The sequence below is a fragment of the Antechinus flavipes genome, chromosome 3, assembly GCF_016432865.1.
Source record: "Antechinus flavipes isolate AdamAnt ecotype Samford, QLD, Australia chromosome 3, AdamAnt_v2, whole genome shotgun sequence".
Lineage (NCBI taxonomy): Eukaryota > Metazoa > Chordata > Mammalia > Dasyuromorphia > Dasyuridae > Antechinus > Antechinus flavipes.
Genome location: NC_067400.1, coordinates 344,647,409 through 344,671,638, shown reverse-complemented (window position 1 = coordinate 344,671,638; position 24,230 = coordinate 344,647,409). Strand labels below are relative to the sequence as shown.

The window sequence follows — 24,230 nt, the reverse complement described above, 5'->3', positions numbered from 1 at the left end:
AGAAAACTATGGAGACTGGATATGGATTGAAGCATAGTATTTTCACTTTTTGTTTATTTCTCATGATGTTTTCACTTTTGTTCTAATTTTTCTTGCGTAAAATGACAAATATGGAAAGAATTGCACATATTTAACAAATATCACATTATTTGCTATCTTGGGAAGGGAGAGGTAAGGGAGAAAGAGAGAAATATTTGGAATCTTATAGAAACAAATATTGAAAACTGTCTTAACATATATTTGGAAAAAATATTTTAAAACATTTTTTGAAAAGCATAAAGTCTATAGACCACCCAGAAAAAAAAAAGACATAGGATTTGCTGGGTAAGCAGCATTGTTTATTTGCTTTTGATAATTTTTTAAATGTAATTTTTTTATTTCAAAAGAAATGTTTACATTTCAAATAGACAAATAATATGTATTATTGAAAATTTAGCTTTTGTGAAGAGTTTGATGATGAGTCATGGTATAAAACATTATTCTTGGAAGAATAACAACGGCAACACAGAAAAAAATACACAGAGAAGAACTTTTCAATTTAAAAATACATGAGTTTGGGGAAGACACATCACTTAAACTATTGATAAAACCACTACTCCAGGAAGAGTTTTGGGAGTACAATTTATATATTTTAACAGCTAACACAATATGAACAATGACAAAGTTCTTGTTGATGTTGATGATAATGATACAATATTAGTAATAATATCTTCTTAAAAATAAAACCAATCATCCATAGCATGGGAATGGGGAAGGCAACAACAAGGTAAGAGAATATGAGTCAGAATGATATGTAATTATAACTATATGTGTCCTGAAACTGCTATCATGTTTGTGTTGACCTGTCAAACATCCTGAAAGTCAGATTGATTCTGAGATATTGTTAATTAAATAGACATCCTAGTTATTGAAACAATTTTGTATGCACATACACACACAGGCACACACACAGTGTCATACGTCTATAGACTGATGACTGACAATTCAAAATTGTTATGATGTCCAACTTGGCATGGATAATAATTGAGTGGCATTCCTTATTAAGTCCCATAATAATTCATGAAAAATTAGAGTAAGTTATAGATAATATCCTACCTGCTAGAAATAAATCAGCATAGATGCTACTATCTCTAAAACAAGAAAATCTCTAAAGCAAGAAAACCTCAAGTAAGTTTGAAATAGAATTATTTTTCTTATTTGACAATACTATATAATAACAAACCTTAACTACTATTAAAAAGGACTTCTTGTTTTTGTCAAAAATATTCTCAGCTCTAAATTACATAGATTGATTTTGGACAATCACAAAAAGTAACAATTACTAAGCTAAATTAGGTGAAATTGAGGAGACATTTTTCTACATAGAAAAAAGCAATAAAATCTGAAATCATTGGGAAGCAATATAGAACCCAAGTTCCCAAGAGGCCTTTAATGAAAAGTATAGCAAAAGTAACATAGATGCTCTCAAAATCTAACTAAATAAATAATAAAATAAAACTTTCTGAAAGTAAAAGGACAAATTCAGCTAACAGAATAATTATACAAAATAGAACAACTTTTAAAAAGTTGATATTTGTTATAATCACTACAAATAAATGAATCCTTCTGCCACATATGACAGAGAATGTAAAAGATATTTCATCACCCAAATACAATATATGCGGTTGCATATATCCTTAGAAGAGATTACAGAAAGTAAATGATAGCTCTAAATAGGAATATCCCCAAGAACAATGGCAGAAACAGATTTGAAAAACTTTTAAAGTCATATAAAATCTTTGGAAAATCATATTAACATATTGTCAGTATATATTCTAGGAAACTTGAATGTCAAATTACTTAAATAAAAGTAACAAAAAAAAAGAAGTTAAATGGAATCTAGGCAAAAATTACATCAGAAATGTTTTAAATCAATAACTGAAAAAGTCAAAAGACTATAATTATATAACTAATCAAAGCAGAAAAAAAAGCAATTAAGTGTCCAAAAAAAAAAAAGAAAGAAAAAAGCATACTACAAAGATTAAGAAAAAAACTTGAAGAGAAAGAAGAGTCTCAAAAGAGCATATTGGAAATTTCTAGTCTTCTATATGATAGAATTCAAATGTGAGATCAAAAGCTTATGCATTATTAATATAACAGAACAATTATTACAATGGAGGTGACTGATATTTTAGTTTCTCTGTAAAGTACAAAGCAGCAACTCCAGAAATCAATGACTAATTACTGGTCCCAACACTTCATAGTACTAACATTCCATAAATCATTAGAAAATCACTGTATTACTTTTCTCTTATTCACAAGAATAATTCCATTTTAACTGAAAATATTTGCTAATAATGAAAAAATGTATTAATAAAATGTGAAAATATCAATGATCCCACAAAACTGAATTATATTTATGTACACTATGTAATTCATTAACAGCTTTTAATGCTAAAATATATATACACACCCATACACACAAATATATGAGAGAAGGTGCACAAAGTATACACTAAAAAAAAACCCAGTTGGATAAAAAGCAATTCTCTATCCCATAAGCAAATACTTAACATGCATAACATTTATACAAGCTTTTTTGATATTGAAAAAAAAACTTTGACTCATGTCTTTTCCATAAAATGAAATATGTAAAAGATACAAACTTAGAAAAATGGATGAAAAAAAGTATTTAATGTGTGTAAGAGAAATTGCTCTCCACTTAAAACTTATCAGGACAATAGCATCAATAATTGGTATAAAATGCAACTTTTTTTTAGAAGATGGTTTAAACCACATTTTTTTTCTTTCTTTGAATTCAAACATTTAGTAAAGTTACTAATAACAGTCAATTGATAAATTCTTACCATTTGACTAACATTAAGTCTATTATCATTACTACTTAGTAGAAGTAAGCATGATTTTAAAGTCAGTGAGAAAATCATACAAAAATATTGGCATAGAAAAAAACAATTTATGTGAATTTGATGCAAAGAGTATTTTGAAAAGTTTTTCCAAGTTATCAAAATATTTTTTCTACCTCAAGAAGTATAAAAATCTTAATGTTCACAAGTGAGGAAAACATTGATTGTTTTTTCTTGAACCTGGAGGTCAAATTGAATCAGTGAATCATGATAATAATTAAAAATACCTTATCCTTTTCCAGATAATGTATTGATCATGAAGATATACAAAGAGAATGATGATTTGGTGTATGTGATAAAACTGTTGGGAATCCTGAATTCAAAACATAATGGAAAGAATCCATACAGAATATTTGACAGTTATGAAACAACAATCCTAATACGCTTTTTGAATCATAAAATTGATGGAAATTATCTTGAAAGTATCCAAACAAAAGCTTATAATTCCTTCTAATTTAGAGATTATGCATATTTATGCAAATATCTATTATTAAAAGTGACTGAATTCTCAGGAATATTTTGTAGATTGGATTTTGTAGCATGATATTATTCATGTCTTGGTTTAAAAAGATACTGAGCTTCTTATATGTTATAATATCATTAGTCATATGTTTTGAGATATGTAAATGTTAAAATTTTGTCCCCCCAAACAATATGCTGGTCACTTTCCAAGACTTTAGTATCTATATGGATTCATAAGAAGGGAGTAAATACTTCAATATATTTTTCTGTCATTTCTAGTGACAATGATCAGTTCTTGAATTATTATCATAATAACCTTTCATTTCTATGAATGCATTAATATCCATTTGTCTAACAATTTTTTATGAACATATGGTTGGTTGAGTTAATATTCTAATCACCTATGGAGTACCTTTTTGTGATGACCGCGTATTTAAAATCAGCCGGGGTCAGGAATTCAGGTTAAGGGAAAAATCTTCAATCTTTATTGAAAGTGAAAAGGTGAAGAAGGATTGCCATAGCAATATGGGCAGACAGGAAGCCAGCTAGCAGAGGGGGATTGGAAGTGAAGGATGGTTGCCATAGCAATGTGAGCAGCTGTCTCAAGGCACCAGCCAGCAGTCTCTCTGCTTCCCTTTCCACTCTCCTGCCTCCACCCACCAAAATCGTCATTTCCTATACAACACATCAGGACTTGCACAAAGAGTGGGCGGGGGCTATCCTTTCTCCAAGCTTATATAGTGATAGAGTAGGGTCCAATTACTATTTAGCCTCACGTGCTTGGGACCTCAGTGCATTAACTCAAGCTTCAGCCCATTACACCTTTTGATTCTACTCTTAAAGTTTAGCCATTTTATAAACCAAAGATCACTTTAGGTTGATATGATAAACCTATTAAGTCTAGACCTATTGAGAATCTTTACTACTGTTTTATAAAGTTAGTTCTGTTTGTTCAAAATCTGTCTGTCTGCCTCTCTCTGTCTCAGTCTTTGTCATTTTCTCTTTCTTTCTCTCTCTCTATATGTATATATTTGCATATATATATATATGTTAGAGTTCAAATGTTGGAGTTTGTTCTTCTCAGAGCACAGCCGGTTTAGAGGCTTAGAGCCCTTCGGATGTCTCCAAATCCAAAGGTTCTGTCCTTCAGCCTCTGCCTCTGCTTTCTTCTGCCTCCAACAGAGATGGAAGATCTCTCTTATCTCCTTCTGGGGAGCCCAGCCACCTACTTGCCGCGGAGAGAGGGCTTCTGGCGTAGCTCCACTAAAGTCCGTCAAAAGTGTTCTCTGCAGCAGAGTCATTCCTCTCGAGTCTAGTGCGATCAGCCAGCCAAGAGGAAAAAAGTGTATTCTGGAATGGCTGTCTCGCCTTATATGTGAACCTTCTGAGAGAATGGGATTATGGGTTTTCTCCCATAGTGCTCTCTGGCCCAAAGAGCTTTAAGGTGTGGTGTAGAAAGTGTACTTTTTGAAGCTAGCATACTTGTGGAGTCCAGTAAAGGTGGGAACCCAAGCCTTGTCTTGATTAGTTCTACTTAGTACCTTGTTTCAGGTTCTGGCCAAAACAACTTCTTGTAAGATTAGATCAACTCTAATTACTTAGCAGTTAGTAAGGATTCCAACATATATATGCCTATTTTAGAATGTATTCTGAGAGGATTACATGTAATCCTCTTCCTCCTTTTTGATAAGGAAGTAATCAACTTAAAATTTTTTTTTCGATTATAATTTTATTGATATTCTTAACTTACATATAATCTTAAATTCAATATTACATTTGAGCTTCGCAATAACTATATGTAATAGATACTATTATTATTCCTATTTTACATGTAAAAAAAACTAAGGATAAATAATTTACTCGGGGTCACATGGATAAAAAATTTCTGAATCAACATTCAAATACAGCTCTTCCTATTTTCAGATTCAAAACTCTAACCAGAGCTCCACGCAGCAGAAGAAATCCAGGAATTAGCTGGAATGCATCATAAATTCTGGAAGAGAAATTTCTAATTTTCAGAGACAAGGGTGATGGAATTTTTTTCATGAGCTAAAGAAAGGGGGACACACCCTTGAATTTTCAAGACAAAGATAAACCAATAAATGGGTAAGTAAAATGAGTTATCTTAAGAGACTAATCTGGATACAGAATTCATTTACCAATTTACATTTTTTTAACTTATATTTTTGAAATATATATATATTAAGGAAGGACTCAAGGTCTGGGAATAAAGGTCAATTACAATCCAAGAAATCACAAGTAAAAATAATAATAAGCTGACTATATAGCTCATAAATTTATTGATAAAGATACAGGCACCTTGAAATTAAGATGAAATTAAATTATGTATTTTGGCAGAAAAAGATAGAAACAGAAAGAGACAGAGAAACAGACAGAAAAGAGAGATAGTGTTGGGTGGGGAGAAAAATGGAAAATGTCTATGTTTTTAGATTATATATTGAACATTAGAAGAGGTCATCAAAACTATTTCTATCTTTTTCCCTCTATCCTTTCCAATACTCCTTATTATCGCTTGCTAATCCATACAACCTATTCCTCAATTTCCTTTGTTAAAGTGCAAGGGAAAAACATGTTTCCTACTTCTAAGCTTCTTGGTAATTCTTTTTTTTAAGCTTTTCATTTTGAAAACATATGCATGGATAATTTTTCAACATCGACTCTTGCATATCCTTGTGTTTCAGATTTTCCCCTCCTTTTCTTCACTCCTTCCCCTAGATGGCAAGCAATCCAATATATGTTATAAATGTTAAAATATATGTAAAATCCAATATGTGTAAACATATTTATATAATTCTCTTGTTGCACAAGAAAAATCTGATCAAAAAGGAAAGAAAATGAGTAAGAAAACAAAATGTAAGGAAACAATATCAAAAAGAATGAGAATGTTCTGTTATGATCCACATTCAGTTTCCACAGTCCTCTCTCAGGGTGCAGATGGCTCTCTTCATCACAAGATCATTGGAACTGGAATCAATCATCTCATTGTTGGAAAGAGTCACGTTCATCAGAATTGATAATTGTATAATATTGATGTTGCCATGCACAGTGATCTTTGGTTCTGCTCATTTAACTTCACATCAGTTCATGTAAATCTCTCCAGGCCTCTCTAAAATTGTCCTCCATTTCTTATAGAACAATAATATTCCATAACATTCATATACCATAACTTCTTCATCCATTCTTCACTGATGGGCATCCCTTCAGTTTCCAGTTTCTTGCCACTACAAAAAGGACTGCCACAAATATGTTTGCACATGTAGGTCTCTTTCCCTTTTTTCAAATCTCTTTGGGATAAAAGCCCAGTAGGAACAATGTTGGATCAAAAGGTATGGACAGTTTGATAACTTTTTGAGCATAGTTCCAAATTGCTCTCCAGAATGGCTGGATCTGTTCACAGTTCCATCAACAATGTATTAGTGTACCAGCTTTCCCACATCCCCTCCAACATTCATTATCTTTTCCTGTAATCTTAGCCAATCTCAGAGACATGTAGTAGCATCTCAGATTTGTATTATTTGCATTTCTCTAATTAATTGTGATTTATAACATCTTTTCATGACTAGAAATGACTTCATTTTCTTCATCTGAAAATTGTCTGTTCATATCCTTTGACTATTTTTCATTTGGAGAATGGTTTGAATTCTTATACATTTGAGTCAATTGTCTATTTAGTTTAGAAATGAGATCTTTAATAGAACCCTTAAATGTAAAAACTGGTTAATTGTTCCTTCCCTTATAATCTTGTCTGCATTAGTTTTGTTTCTACAAAACCTTTTTTACTTAATATAATCAAAATTATCTATTTGATGTTCAGTTATGAGTTCCAGTTCTTATTTGGACACAATTTCTTTCCTTCTCCATTATTCTGAGAAGTAAACTGTTCTATGTTCTTCCAATTTGTTTGATCCAGCAGTTTCCACATTAAAAGAGTGGAAGGCCTGAGACACGATATTCTGGAAAGCAAAGGAATTGGACTACAATTAAGAATCAATTATCCAGCAAAATTAAGCATTATCTCTTTCAGGCAAAAAAGATGGACATTCAATGAAATAGGACATTTTCCATTATTTGGGGGGGAAGACAAGACTCAAGAGAAGTATAAAATGGTAAATTAAAATTAAAATGAAGGCATTAAAAAAAACTAAATCATAGTATGTTCATGTTGCATCAAATGTAACATATTATCTTTTTTCCTCCTAAGGGAAAGAGTCAACAGAATATAATGCCTAGAGAAGTATCCAGAAAGACATGGGTTCAAATCCTACTTCTCTAATCAAGTTATACAACTTTGAAGTGCTTGGAAAAAAGCTCTAAGAAAATAAATGTGAGAAAGGTACCAATTTATATAGACAAGTGTGTGTGTACTCATCTTGTCCTTCCTTATACTAGTAAAATCGACTATTTCATCCCTAACCTATTTTAGAAATCAATCTTACCATGAGGGCAACAAGCATTAATTAGCATATGTTTAATTAGTTTATTTATGTGGTTTGATTTGTATACAATGTACATATTTGTAGATATATGAGTATGTAGATGTGTGTAAACATGAATATATGTGGGTATCTATATATAAAAGCATATATCTTCTTTATTGTCACATTTTGCTTCCTCTTGTAACAGGAATAAAAACTAAAGAGATTATAGAAAAATAGGATGGCCATAATTCATGGATGATTGCCTTAAAAATATATACTTTTTTAATGAACATCTTTTGAATGTAGTCAAGTAATTTTTTCAAAGCACTTTTTCCTTTGAGAATGCAATAAAATGCCAGTGATAAGACTGCCAAATTTCTATTTCAGTGATTGAGAACAATACATCTGAGTATAAGTTAATGGTTTACATATTAATTTTCTCATCTCTTGGATGGGCAGAAAATTGCTTTAATATAAATGCATTTTAATTTGTCATTTTATTTCTACTCAGTTTAGTTCTCTGAAATTTATTATTGGCATGATCAAATTGTTCTTTCCAATTCTGAAGGTTTTGAAAATGAAAAATGTACCCTATTGCAAAGGAAGTAAAAATTTCCTCAACATAATTAATGTACATTTTTATTTTTTATTGTTTGATCAATTAGTTTTGAAGATTGTAAGATAATGAAATAACATTTTGATTGATACATTCAGACAATATTTTTAATCTTTGGGGGGTATAACACATTGCAGTAAAACAATTATTAAAATTCTTCTAGAAAAGAAAAAAAGATAGTATTTTAAAAGAGATTTCTTACTGAGTCTAAGTTATGAAATCATATACAAAATAATATATATTAAGACTGTTTCTAAATGATGCCAAAACAATTGATGGATTTCTCAGTGGAGAAAAAAGACAATCAGACAATTTGACATTATGCACACAAAACAATTAGCTTATTTTGAAGTTTTTACCTTACCTAATTGTAGGACTGGTTGTGCATGGTTTACATATTAATGTTTGTAAATGGCATCAGTTATTAGCTTTCATCAACTCCTAATTTAGAGTTTTGTTTAGTTTCACTTAGAAGATGATCAGTTAGTATCTATCATATTTTATCCTATAGAAATGTGATCAGAATTTTCACAAGCTAAGCAGGAAATGATAAAAGTGGCTGACATTTTTATAGAATTTATTATGTTCCAGGAATTCTGCTAAATCCTTCACAAATATTATTTTATTTACTCTTTGCAAGAACTCTGGGAAATAGGTCCTCTTATTGCCCTCATCTTACACATGAGGAAACTGAGGCAAGCAGTGACTTCTGGCTCTGACTTCATACTTGATACTCTATGCACTAGATCACCTAGTTGCCACTCTGTAACTGGTTTCAAATGAACAAACATGATTAGCTATCACTGGAGAAGGATCAATGTAGATTATATTTGTTAGAGCAGAGCAGTTAGTTCAAAATTATTTATTTACTCCCTTCCAAGTGCCAACAACTGTCAATCAGTACAGATACCAGAATGTCAAAAAAAAAAGTTTCCTGTCTTGAAGGAGCTCACAATGGGATGGAAACAACAAACAAACAAATAGCTATAAGTAAATTATATATAAATGGCGAATCATTAACAGAGAGAAAACATTAGAGTTTAAGGATTCAAAAAAGTCTTCTTGTACAAGATGGAATTTCAGGTCCATCTTTAAGGAAAGCAAGGAAGCCGGGAAGCAATGAGAATGGAGACTATTACAAGTATGAGAGATCACTAAAGAATTTGTTTTTTCCCAACCTCCTCCTACCAAATTTTTCCCTACCAACATGACCAAAAATTCTTTTTTTTTTCTTAATCACCAATAAAACATTTATTTAAAAAAATAGTAACTTATCCTTGCTGCTTTCATTTTCTCAGTTTCCACTTCTTGATCCTGCAAGCTTTTATTCCCACTATTCCATTAAAACCATATTGAACTTCCTAATCATAAAACCCAAAGAAGAAGGTTCAGTCCTCATTCTCATGTAATGTAACATTTTTAGCCATTGTTTCTTTCTTTTTTTTTTAATTTTTATTTAATAATTACTTTATATTGACACTCGTTTCTGTTCCAATTTTTTTTCCCTCCCTCCCTCCACCCTCTCCCCTAGATGGCAAGCAGTCCTTTATATGTTGGATATGTTGCAGTATATCCTAGATACAATATATGTTTGCAGAACCGAACAGTTCTCTTGTTGCATAGGGATAATTGGATTCAGAAGGTATAAATAACCCGGGAAGAAAAACAAAAATGCAGATAGTTCACATTCGTTTCCCAGTGTTCTTTCTTTGGGTGTAGCTGCTTTTGTCCGTCATTTATCAATTGAAACTCAGATCTCTTTGTCAAAGAAATCTCCTTCCATCAAAATATGTCCTCATACAATATCGTTGTCGAAGTGTATAATGATCTCCTGGTTCTGCTCATTTCACTTAGCATCAGTTCATGTAAGTCTCGCCAGTCCTCTCTGTATTCATCCTGCTGGTCATTTCTTACAGAACAATAATATTCCATAACATTCATATACCATAACTTCTTCATCCATTCTTCACTGATGGGCATCCCTTCAGTTTCCAGTTTCTTGCCACTACAAAAAGGACTTCCAGAAAAACATGGGTTCAAATCCTACTTCTCTAATCAAGTTATACAACTTTGAAGTGCTTGGAAAAAAGCTCTAAGAAAATAAATGTGAGAAAGGTACCAATTTTTATAGACAAGTGTGTGTGTACTCATCTTGTCCTTCCTTATACTAGTAAAATCGACTATTTCATCACTAACCTATTTTAGAAATCAATCTTACCATGAGGGCAACAAGCATTAATTAGCATATGTTTAATTAGTTTATTTATGTGGTTTGATTTGTATACAATGTACATATTTGTAGATATATGAGTATGTAGATGTGTGTAAACATGAATATATGTGGGTATCTATATATAAAAGCATATATCTTCTTTATTGTCACATTTTGCTTCCTCTTGTAACAGGAATAAAAACTAAAGAGATTATAGAAAAATAGGATGGCCATAATTCATGGATGATTGCCTTAAAAATATATACTTTTTTAATGAACATCTTTTGAATGTAGTCAAGTAATTTTTTCAAAGCACTTTTTCCTTTGAGAATGCAATAAAATGCCAGTGATAAGACTGCCAAATTTCTATTTCAGTGATTGAGAACAATACATCTGAGTATAAGTTAATGGTTTACATATTAATGTTTGTAAATGGCATCAGTTATTAGCTTTCATCAACTCCTAATTTAGAGTTTTGTTTAGTTTCACTTAGAAGATGATCAGTTAGTATCTATCATATTTTATCCTATAGAAATGTGATCAGAATTTTCACAAGCTAAGCAGGAAATGATAAAAGTGGCTGACATTTTTATAGAATTTATTATGTTCCAGGAATTCTGCTAAATCCTTCACAAATATTATTTTATTTACTCTTTGCAAGAACTCTGGGAAATAGGTCCTCTTATTGCCCTCATCTTACACATGAGGAAACTGAGGTAAGCAGTGACTTCTGGCTCTGACTTCAAACTTGGTACTCTATGCACTAGATCACCTAGTTGCCACTCTGTAACTGGTTTCAAATGAACAAACATGATTACCTATCACTGGAGAAGGATCAATGTAGATTATATTTGTTAGAGCAGAGCAGTTAGTTCAAAATTATTTATTTACTCCCTTCCAAGTGCCAACAACTGTCAATCAGTACAGATACCAGAATGTCAAAAAAAAAAGTTTCCTGTCTTGAAGGAGCTCACAATGGGATGGAAACAACAAACAAACAAATAGCTATAAGTAAATTATATATAAATGGTGAATCATTAACAGAGAGAAAACATTAGAGTTTAAGGATTCAAAAAAGTCTTCTTGTACAAGATGGAATTTCAGGTGCATCTTTAAGGAAAGCAAGGAAGCCGGGAAGCAATGAGAATGGAGACTATTACAAGTATGAGAGATCACTAAAGAATTTGTTTTTTTCCCAACCTCCTCCTACCAAATTTTTCCCTACCAACATGACCAAAAATTCTGAAAAAGTTTTTAGTTCTCTAAAAAAATAGATATGTACAGACTTCATGTTGTTCTGTTTCTTTTGTCCCATTCTACTCTTGTCTACTCTGTTATCTTATCTTTAATAATAGTAACATTCATAACAATTGTTTTTCTTTTCTACTTGTGATATTCCCATTAAAAGAAGTTCCCTATAAATCTATAATCCTTGGAATGTTACAATCTTAGATATTTGCCATGAGATACTGTAGTTAAGTGGCATAAGGTTTTTGAGCTAATGTGTCAGAGACAATATTTGGGTTCATGTCCTCTCAAACCTAAGATTACTATGCTATGTATGCTTATTGTGTTACATCAATAAAGTAGTTCTGAATTAATGAGAAACCTCTGAAGTGACAGCATTAATAGAATTCCTACTGCCTATGTCATTGGGCTAGGGATCAATTATCATATTTTTATAATTATAACTTTGCATAGTAACTACAAACTTGAATATATGCCACTACTTTAACAGGTTAATTATTTGCATTCATTTAGAGTTTTTCTTTATATTTTTCAAGACAGTTTAACAGTTACAGACAATGTTACTTATAAAGGCCTCATTTCTAAAATATATAAAGAACTATGTCAAATTTATAAGAATACTAGTCATTTCCCAAGTGATAAATGGCCAAAGGATATGAACAGCTTTTAGATGAAGAAATTAAAGCCATATCTAACCAAGAGAAAAAAAAATGTTTTAAATTGCTTTTAATTAAAGAAATGCAAATTAAAACAACTCTGAGGTACCACCTCATACCTTTCAGCTTGGCTAAGATGACAAGAAAAGATAATGATAAATGTTGGAAGGAATGTGGGAAATCAGAGATAATAAGGCATTGTTGGTGGAACTATGAAATGATCCAGCCACTCTGGAGAGCAATTTGGAACTATACCCAAAGAACTATAAAGCTATGCATATCCTTTGATCCAGCAGTTTCCACATTAAAAGAGTGGAAGGCCTGAGACACGATATTCTGGAAAGCAAAGGAATTGGACTACAATTAAGAATCAATTATCCAGCAAAATTAAGCATTATCTCTTTCAGGCAAAAAAGATGGACATTCAATGAAATAGGACATTTTCCATTATTTGGGGGGGAAGACAAGACTCAAGAGAAGTATAAAATGGTAAATTAAAATTAAAATGAAGGCATTAAAAAAAACTAAATCATAGTATGTTCATGTTGCATCAAATGTAACATATTATCTTTTTTCCTCCTAAGGGAAAGAGGCAACAGAATATAATGCCTAGAGAAGTATCCAGAAAAACATGGGTTCAAATCCTACTTCTCTAATCAAGTTATACAACTTTGAAGTGCTTGGAAAAAAGCTCTAAGAAAATAAATGTGAGAAAGGTACCAATTTTTATAGACAAGTGTGTGTGTACTCATCTTGTCCTTCCTTATACTAGTAAAATCGACTATTTCATCACTAACCTATTTTAGAAATCAATCTTACCATGAGGGCAACAAGCATTAATTAGCATTATAATTCATATGTTTAATTAGTTTATTTATGAGGTTTGATTTGTATACAATGTACATATTTGTAGATATATGAGTATGTAGATGTGTGTAAACATGAATATATGTGGGTATCTATATATAAAAGCATATATCTTCTTTATTGTCACATTTTGCTTCCTCTTGTAACAGGAATAAAAACTAAAGAGATTATAGAAAAATAGGATGGCCATAATTCATGGATGATTGCCTTAAAAATATATACTTTTTTAATGAACATCTTTTGAATGTAGTCAAGTAATTTTTTCAAAGCACTTTTTCCTTTGAGAATGCAATAAAATGCCAATGATAAGACTGCCAAATTTCTATTTCAGTGATTGAGAACAATACATCTGAGTATAAGTTAATGGTTTACATATTAATTTTCTCATCTCTTGGATGGGCAGAAAATTGCTTTAATATAAATGCATTTTAATTTGTCATTTTATTTCTACTCAGTTTAGTTCTCTGAAATTTATTATTGGCATGATCAAATTGTTCTTTCCAATTCTGAAGGTTTTGAAAATGAAAAATGTACCCTATTGCAAAGGAAGTAAAAATTCCCTCAACATAATTAATGTACATTTTTATTTTTTATTGTTTGATCAATTAGTTTTGAAGGTTGTAAGATAATGAAATAACATTTTGATTGATACATTCAGACAATATTTTTAATCTTTGGGGGGTATAACACATTGCAGTAAAACAATTATTAAAATTCTTCTAGAAAAGAAAAAAAGATAATATTTTAAAAGAGATTTCTTACTGAGTCTAAGTTATGAAATCATATACAAAATAATATATATTAAGACTGTTTCTAAATGATACCAAAACAATTGATGGATTTCTCAGTGGAAAAAAAAGACAATCAGACAATTTGACATTATGCACACAAAACAATTAGCTTATTTTGAAGTTTTTACCTTACCTAATTGTAGGACTGGTTGTGCATGGTTTACATATTAATGTTTGTAAATGGCATCAGTTATTAGCTTTCATCAACTCCTAATTTAGAGTTTTGTTTAGTTTCACTTAGAAGATGATCAGTTAGTGTCTATCATGTTTTATCCTATATAAATGTGATCAGAATTTTCACAAGCTAAGCAGGAAATGATAAAAGTGGCTGACATTTTTATAGAATTTATTATGTTCCAGGAACTCTGCTAAATCCTTCACAAATATTATTTTATTTACTCTTCGCAAGAACTCTGGGAAATAGGTCCTCTTATTGCCCTCATTTTACACATGAGGAAACTGAGGTAAGCAGTGACTTCTGGCTCTGACTTCAAACTTGGTACTCTATGCACTAGATCACCTAGTTGCCACTCTGTAACTGGTTTCAAATGAACAAACATGATTACCTATCACTGGAGAAGGATCAATGTAGATTATATTTGTTAGAGCAGAGCAGTTAGTTCAAAATTATTTATTTACTCCCTTCCAAGTGCCAACAACTGTCTTAATCAGTACAGACACCAGAATGTCAAAAAAAAAAAGTTTCCTGTCTTGAAGGAGCTCACAATGGGATGGAAACAACAAACAAACAAATAGCTATAAGTAAATTATATATAAATGGTGAATCATTAACAGAGAGAAAACATTAGAGTTTAAGGATTCAAAAAACTCTTCTTGTAGAAGATGGAATTTCAGGTGCATCTTTAAGGAAAGCAAGGAAGCCAGGAAGCAATGAGAATGGAGACTATTACAAGTATGAGAGATCACTAAAGAATTTGTTTTTTTCCCAACCTCCTCCTACCAAATTTTTCCCTACCAACATGACCAAAAATTCTGAAAAAGTTTTTAGTTCTCTAAAAAAATAGATATGTACAGACTTCATGTTGTTCTGTTTCTTTTGTCCCATTCTACTCTTGTCTATTATCTTATCTTTAATAATAGTAACATTCATAACAATTGTTTTTCTTTTCTACTTGTGATATTCCCATTAAAAGAAGTTCCCTATAAATCTATAATCCTTGGAATGTTACAATCTTAGATATTTGCCATGAGATACTGTAGTTAAGTGGCATAAGGTTTTTGAGCTAATGTGTCAGAGACAATATTTGGGTTCATGTCCTCTCAAACCTAAGATTACTATGCTATGTATGCTTATTGTGTTACATCAATAAAGTAGTTCTGAATTAATGAGAAACCTCTGAAGTGACAGCATTAATAGAATTCCTACTGCCTATGTCATTGGGCTAGGGATCAATTATCATATTTTTATAATTATAACTTTGCATAGTAACTTCAAACTTGAATATATGCCACTACTTTAACAGGTTAATTATTTGCATTCATTTAGAGATTTTCTTTATATTTTTCAAGACAGTTTAACAGTTACAGACAATGTTACTTATAAAGGCCTCATTTCTAAAATATATAAAGAACTATGACAAATTTATAAGAATACTAGTCATTTCCCAAGTGATAAATGGCCAAAGGATATTGGCTTTTAGATGAAGAAATTAAAGCCATATCTAACCAAGAGAAAAAAAATGTTTTAAATTGCTTTTAATTAAAGAAATGCAAATTAAAACAATTCTGAGGTACCACCTCATACCTTTCAGTTTGGCTAAGATGACAAGAAAAGATAATGATAAATGTTGGAAGGAATGTGGGAAATCAGAGATATTAAGGCATTGTTGGTGGAACTGTGAAATGATCCAGCCATTCTGGAGAGCAATTTGGAACTATACCCAAAGAACTATAAAGCTATGCATATCCTTTGATCCAGCAGTGCTAATACAGGGTCTGTATCAGAAATTATAGAGAAGGAGAAAGGATACAAATGTGCAAAAAATGTTTGTAGCATCTCTTCTTGTGTTGGCAAAGAATTAGAAAATTAGTAGATGCTTTTCAATTGGGAAATGACTGAATAAGTTATAGTGTATGAGAGTAATAGGATATTATTGTTCTATAAAAAATTATGAACAAGCTATTTTTAGAAAGAGCTGGAAAGAGTTATACAAGCTGATGCTGAGTGAAGTGAGTAGAACTAAGAATACAGCATATACAGTAACTACAAAACTCTGCAATGATCAACTATGAAAGATGTGATTCTTCAGAGTGGTTCAGTGTTCCAAGACAAACCCAATAAACTTTTAAATAGAAATTTAAATAGAAAATGCCATCTGCATCCAGAGAGAGAACTATGGAGAATGAACATAAATCAACACATGTTATGTTATTTTTTTTCTTTTTCTTTTGTTTTTTTTTTTTCACTTGTGAGTTTTTCTCTTCTCTTCTGATTTTTCTCTCTTAACATGATTCATAAAGAAATGTATATTAAAAAAAAACATATAAAACTAAAATAAAAGAAAACAACAACAATAATAATAAAGACAGTTTAACATATGTTATCTTACAACAACCAAGATAATACAGATAAAGCACATTTTGTATATTCAGAACTGAGATACAGAGGCCGTTACTTGACCAGTATCACAAAATAAGCTTTTGGAGGACCTAAAAACCAAGTGGCCAATATCCTGAGTGTAAGTCTAGTATTCTTCATAAGTTAAATTGCTCTTAAAGAGCAATTAACAGGTTATTTAACATCATTCCATGGAAGCATTTGAATAAATGTTTGAGATCTAAATACAGACAAAAATAATCTTATTTTTACCTTTAAATTCACTTCAAGTTTATGCATAAGGGAGATATAGGGGAAAAATTAAGCTGAGAGACTAAGCGATTGCTTAGTCTAATTATCTGAGCTTTCCTCTTAAATTGTCCTTCCAAGTTCATATTTATTTCTAGAGGCAATCTGCTTTAGGCTTATGGTAAAAAATTTCATATATTAACTTCCATTTCATGTATTTTTATAAAGTCTTTTTATACTTTAGACATATATATATAATGGTACAACTGCAGTTATATGAGTTATTGATAACCAGTGAGTAACCCATGGTCTCAAAAAGTCATTGAGTATTGTCCTAATAGGTATGCTGTTGTAGAGAAGGCAAAAGAATTAGTTAAGCCAAATTCCTTGCCCACATAGAACTTGATCTATCCTTATAAAGGATAATATATTAGGGACGTTTCTCCTTCTCTGAGAATTGCCATGTATGCCATGTCAGCTGGTAGTGTGGGCCCAGGAGGTAAAAAGGGCCTTGGCCTCTGAGGCAGGAGGTTGTGTCTTACAGGTGTTAAAAGTTCCTTGAGATGATGATTGGTATATCATCTTGCTAGATCTCCTCTTAGGATGCAGCACTAACTTCAGGTGTCTCCCCTTCTGTGGATCCACCTATGAAGTGCTGAGTGGGCTAGGCACAAGGTAATCCCAGAGGGCAGTCCATAGGCAGGAATGTAGAGAGAGGCAGAGAAGCAGTTGTAGAGAGATAGATGGAGAGACATACAGACACTTGCTCTTGCTTCCTGCTAACCCCTGCTGAGATTACCAATAGAGAAAAGCTGTTTCGCACCTCAAGACCAGCTAGTCTTCATGTATATCCGGGGATATTCCAAAGATTGGTATGTATGACCCTGGCAATCTAGAATAATGTACATGGATGAATTGGTACAACAATGCAAGAATAATTAAATATGTATCAAATTATATATTTTACATGTATAATTGAAATAATATTACTTTTTTTTTTTTTAGTGGGTGAAGAAGGAGAGAATTTGGGACTCATTTTAAAAAAACAAATGCTAAGATATATTAAATAATTAATTAAGGTGCGTTTCAAGCTATGAATGTACTTTGTATGATTTAAAGAAGATAGAATTATATGGGTCAGATTAATGGAGGACATCCAATAATAATTAGTCCTTGAAGGATCAAAGATATACACAAAGCTGTAGAAAGATAATCCGGGAATCAGAAAGACTGGTGTTTCTAACTCTACTTCCATGTGAATATGGGTGATTCATTTAAACTCTCGGAACTTTGATTTATTTATTTTTAATCTATGCAGTGGGAATCATAATGAAAACCAATAATACCTATTATATTTTTAAAGATTTTATTAGGTCCAGATGCAAACTTTAAAGGACCAAATAAATGCCAGTTCTTATCAGATTACGTACACTACAGACTTGTAGGGAGCATAAGGAGAGTAAGAGCAAGAGGGGATATGGGAATTTTTTTTTAATTCTTTAGTTGTGAGGAGGATGATCTCTGTATTTTTGTTTACAATCTATTTCAATACCTGTAATTCCTTCATTTCATTTATCTATCGAGTTCCCACTCACTCTTCAAACTGAGATAAAATGTTACCACATCCATGTAATCCTTCTAGGGGTCCTCAAACTACAGCCCACAGGCCAGATGCAGCAGCTGAGAACATTTGTCCCCTCACACAGGGATTTGAAGTTTCTTTATTTAAAGGCCCACAAAACAAAGTTTTTGTTTTTACTATAATCTGGATCTCCAACAGTCTGAGGGACAGTGAACTGGCCCCCTATTTAAAAAGTTTGAGGACCCCTGCAAGGCTTAGCCTATTGTCTGGGAAATAGTAGATATTTAGTGAATGCTTACTGATTGACTTTACAAAGTCTTACCTAATCTTCCTGATATGATGAACCTACCCTTGGTCACTTTGTTTGGTAGCTATGTAGTTAAAGAACCCATTTCCAAAAAAAAAAAATATTTCTTTCCTTACAGCATCCATCTTCCTGTAGCCATCCACTACACTAACTTCTTTTTAACATCACAAATATGTAGATGTGTCCTGGTACCACACAGACTTATGGCTTTTGGAAAGGAGAAGTTTTGTCCTTCAAGACCCCAAAATCATTGGGGAAATGGTAAGAAAATCAGTCTTTTCCTCAGCTCACCAGTTCACAATGGCTGGATCATTATCATTACCATTTGCTTTTTCTGGTTTGATTTCTTTTCAGGGATGAGAATTCTGCTCACTGAGCTGGTTTCTGATTATGAATCCTGTCGCTTCCATCAAAGTATAGTTTTTACACAGAACTGGTTGTGTTTTCTTTATTTATTCATGTGATGACTCACCAGCTACTTGTATCCATCCTGCTAATGAAACCCAGCATAGTAACTTTAGCAGAAGAAAAATATGGATTAAACAATACATACCTCATTGTATTGATCCATTCTTTTCCTGTCTTAGCAGCAATAGTAGTAATAATAGTAGTAGTAGTAGTGGTAATATTAGTAGTAGTAGGAGGAAGAGGAGGAGGAGGAGGAAGAGGAGGAAGAGAAGTAATGGTGGCATTTGTTATAGTAGGAAGAGGAGGAGAAAAGATAATATCATTTGTTTAGAATTTTAAGGTTTGGAAAGTGCTTTATAAATACTATCTCATTTTTTCTTCACAACAATCCTGAGAAGTAGATACTAATATTATTTCTATTTTATCGTTGAGGAAATTGAGGTAGACAGAGGTTAAATAATTTGTTGTCATGTAGGCAATAAGTTTCTGAGACTAGATTTGATCTTAGATCTTCCTGATTCAAATTGATCTACTGTGTTATCTTTACTTAAATCCTCAATAATTTCATTTTGGTGTATGTTAAATTTAAGCTTTACTCAGCAGTCAAATGCCATGGATATTTTCAAATGATTTAAAGGGTCCCCAAAAAAGAAGTAAATAAATGACATTATCTGTCCTACAAGTCATCAAAGTATCATCAACTTTCTCTGTCTACATGTTTGTAATGGTGTGTGTCAAACAAATTCTCTTCTATTAATTTATCTTTGTTATTGTTCTTGGTCTTGTTACATCCATTTTATACAGTCCTTTGAATTTTGCAGTCTGCTTTACTTATGTTAACTTATATCATCCTTACAATAACCCCAGTAGGGTTCTTCTTTCTACTGATAAGGAAACTGAGACATATTAAATGATTTTCCTAGGGTTATTCAGCTAGTTTGTGACTGAGACAGGATTAAAATTCGGGTCTTCTTGATTCAAAGTATTATATTCTAGCAATAAAGAAGCAATAGCTATTTATTATTTTATATTCTATATTGAAGAGTTTCCATATTATTCTTTTATTTTAGACTAAATACTCCATGAGGACCAAGAGATTTCCTATCTGAACCTATCCAAGTTATTGAATCTGGATCACACCCACCCTCCCTTTCATCTTAAGAAAGCTATGTAGCTATCTCATAGTGATTAATAAATGTTAAATTGAATTGAATATTGAGTTCTCATCTGATCTTGAGACAGTTTGTGTGTGGTAGCCCATCTCCCTGCAATTGTTTTCATAGCACTACAATGTTGATAATTGAGACTAGGATTGTTATAGTTCTGTTCCAGTGGTAACAAATCTAGCCTTTGTGTTGCCTTCAAAACTACAAACTTGTTTGCAGATTCCAAAACCTTTAAATGTAATGGTTGAACATATTTCTAATGTAGCAATAGAGTAGGCCATATGGTAATTACTATATGAAAATCAGAAGATCACCCAACTCTCTCATGGGTAAAAAAGATAGGTTTCTTCTTCATTTTGTTTGAATTTTTAGATAATTTGTAAATTTCCAATCTTTTCTTCCTTCAACCTTCCTGCTTTAACTTGTGTAATCTACCAGGCCAAATAAGATATTTATTGATAAACTTTCCTGCTTGCTTCCAGGCATAGTAGGAAAAGGAAGATGTACTGATTCTTCCCCAAGGGACTATCAGGAAAGAGGGTTATGAAAATACACTCACATTTACATCCATTCTCTAACTTGGTTACGGGTTTCAGTATCATGTAGCCTGCAATTTGACCCCAGCACCATTTAGCTGGAATTTGGATTTCTGCAGCCTGCTCCGATGAGCCCTTCATTGGCATTGCTTTTGGTCTGAACTTGCTCTGGTTCAGAACATCTTGCTATTACACTGAAATTTTTGAATGTTCTACCTTAACATTTTATTCATGGAATTTTTTTTTTTTTTACTTGTGCTAGAATTTTATTAAAGGCCATTAAGTGAATAGTACAATTATCTGGGATAAGACCCGACAAGATATATACCTTTTATACCAATGCACAGATTAATATATGCTGTGAAACCATCCCAAAGTAGCAAATTTTATTGGCCACAGCTACAAATTTTACACATGGGTCTCCATTAAAGATAACCCGATTATTACATAATTGGTGATGGATTCTTTTTTTTTTAATAACTTTTTATTGACAGAACCCATGCCAGGGTAATTTTTTACAACATTATCCCTTGCACTTACTTCTGTTCTGAATTTTCCTCTCCCTCCCTCCATCCCCTCCCCTAGATGGCAAGCAGTCCTATACATGATAAATAGATTACAGTATATCCTAGATACAATATATATATGGAGAACTGAACAGTTCTCTTGTAGCACAGGGAGAATTGGATTCAGAAGGTATAAATAACCCAGGAAGAAAAACAAAAATCCAAGGAGTATATATTCATTTCCCAGTGTTCTTTCTTTGGGTATAGCTGCTTCTGTCCATCTTTGATCAAATGAAACAGAGTTAGATCTCTTTGTTGAAGAAATCCACTTCCATCAGAATACATCCTTATACAATATCTATATAATGATCTCTTGGTTCTGATCATTTCACTTAGCATCAGTTCATGTAAGTCTCTCCAGTCCTCTCTGTATGCATCCTGCTGGTCATTCCTTACAAAACAAAAATATTCCATAACATTCATATACCACAGTTTACTCAACATTCTCCAATTGATGGGCATCCATTCATTTTCCAGCTTCTAGCCACTACAAACAGGGATGCCACAAACATTTTGGCACATACAGGTCCCTTTCCCTTTTTTAGTATCTCTTTGGGGTATAAGCCCAGTAGAAACACTATTGTACCAAAGGGTATGCACAGTTTGATAACTTTTTGTGCATACTTCTAAATTGCTCTCCAGAATAGATGGATGTGTTCACAATTCCACCAACAATGTATCAGTGTTCCTGTGTTCCCACATCCCCTCAAATATTCCACATTATCTTTTCCTGTCATTCTAGCCAATCTGACAGGTGTGTGGTGGTATCTCAGAGTTGTCTTAATTTTCATTTCTCTGATTAATAATGATTTGGAGCATATTTTCATATGGCTAGAAATAGTTTTAATTTCTTCTTCTGAGAACTGTCTTTTCATATCCTTTGGCCATTTATCGATTGGAGAATGGCTTGATTTCTTATAAATTAGAGTCAATTCTCTATATATTTTTGTAAATGAGGCCTTTATCAGAACCTTTGATTGTAAAAATGTTTTCCCAGTTTATTGTTTCCCTTCTAATCTTGTCTGCATTAGTTTTATTTGTACAAAAACTTTTCAATTTGATATAATCAAAATTTTCTATGTTGTGGTCAATAGTGATCTCTAGTTCTTCTTTGGTCATAAATTCCTCCCTCTTCCACAGGTCTACGAGGTTAACTATCCTGTGTTCCTCTAATTTATTTATAATCTCATTCTTTATGCCTAGGTCATGAACGCATTTTGACCTTATCTTGGTGTATGGTGTTAAGTGTGGGTCAATACCTAGTTTCTGCCATACTAATTTCCAATTTTCCCAGCAATTTTTGTCAAATAATGCATTCTTATCCCAAAAATTGGGGTCTTTGGGTTTGTCAAACACTATATTATTAAAGTTATTGGCTGTTTTGTCCTTTGAACCTAACCTATTCCATTGATCAACTAGTCTATTTCTTAGCCAATACCAGATGGTTTTAGTAACTGCTGCTTTATAATATAATTTTAGATCTGGTACAGCTAGGCCACCTTCATTTGATTTTTTTTTTCATTAATTCCCTTGAAATTCTTGACCTTTTGTTTTTCCATATGAACTTTGTTATTATTTTTTCTAGGTTATCAAAATAGTTTTTTGGGAGTCTGATTGGTATAGCGCTAAATAAATAGATTAGTTTAGGTAGTATTGTCATCTTTATTATATTTGCTCGCCCAATCCAAGAACATTTAATATCTTTCAAGTTGGTTAGATCAGACTTAATTTGTGTGGAAAGTGTTCTGTAGTTTTGCTCATAAAGTTTCTGATTTTCCTTTGGCAGATAGATTCCTAAATATTTTATATAACCAGTAGTTACTTTAAATGGAATTTCTCTTTGTAACTTTAACTGTTGGGTTTTGTTAGTGATATATAAAAATGCTGATGACTTATGTGGGTTTATTTTGTATCTTGCAAGTTTGCTAAAGGTGTGGATTGTTTCTAATAACTTTTTAGTAGAATCTCTGGGATTCTCTCAGTATACCATCATATCATCAGCAAAGAGTGATAATTTGGTTTCCTCATTGCCTATTCTTATTCCTTTAATCTCTTTCTCAACTCTTATTGCCAAAGCTAGCATTTCTAATACAATATTAAATAGTAACAGTGATAATGGGCAACCTTGTTTCACTCCTGATCTTATTAGGAATGGTAGCAGTTTGTCCCCATTACATATGATGCTTACTGATGGTTTTAAATAGATGCTACGGATTATTTTAAGGAAAAGTCCATTTATTCCTATACTCTCAAGTGTTTTTAATAGGAATGGATGTTGGATTTTATCAAATGGTTTTTCTGCTTCTATTGAGATGATCATATGGTTTTTGTTAATTTGGTTATTAATATGGCCAATTATACTGATAATTTTCCTAATATTGAACCAACTCTGGATTCCTAGTATAAATCCTACTTGATAGTGGTGCATTATCTTGGGGATGATTTTCTGTAGTCTTTTTGCTAATATCTTATTTAAGATTTTAACATCAATATTCATTAAGGAGATTGGTCTATAATTTTCTTTCTCTGTTTTCAACCTATCTGGTTTAGGTATCAGTACCATGTCTGTGTCATAAAAGGAATTTGGTTGGACTCCTTCATTCCCTATTTTTTTCAAATAGTTTATAAAGCATTAAGGCTAATTGTTCTTTGAATGTTTGGTAGA

General features: G+C 32.0%; 1 pseudogene; it reads right to left on the bottom strand.

Annotated features, from left to right (window-relative positions):
* LOC127557227 (chloride intracellular channel protein 1-like) overlaps nt 1-21,146 on the bottom strand; it is a 43,894-nt pseudogene extending 22,748 nt beyond the window's left edge.
* Between the last annotated feature and the right edge of the window lie 3,084 nt (nt 21,147-24,230).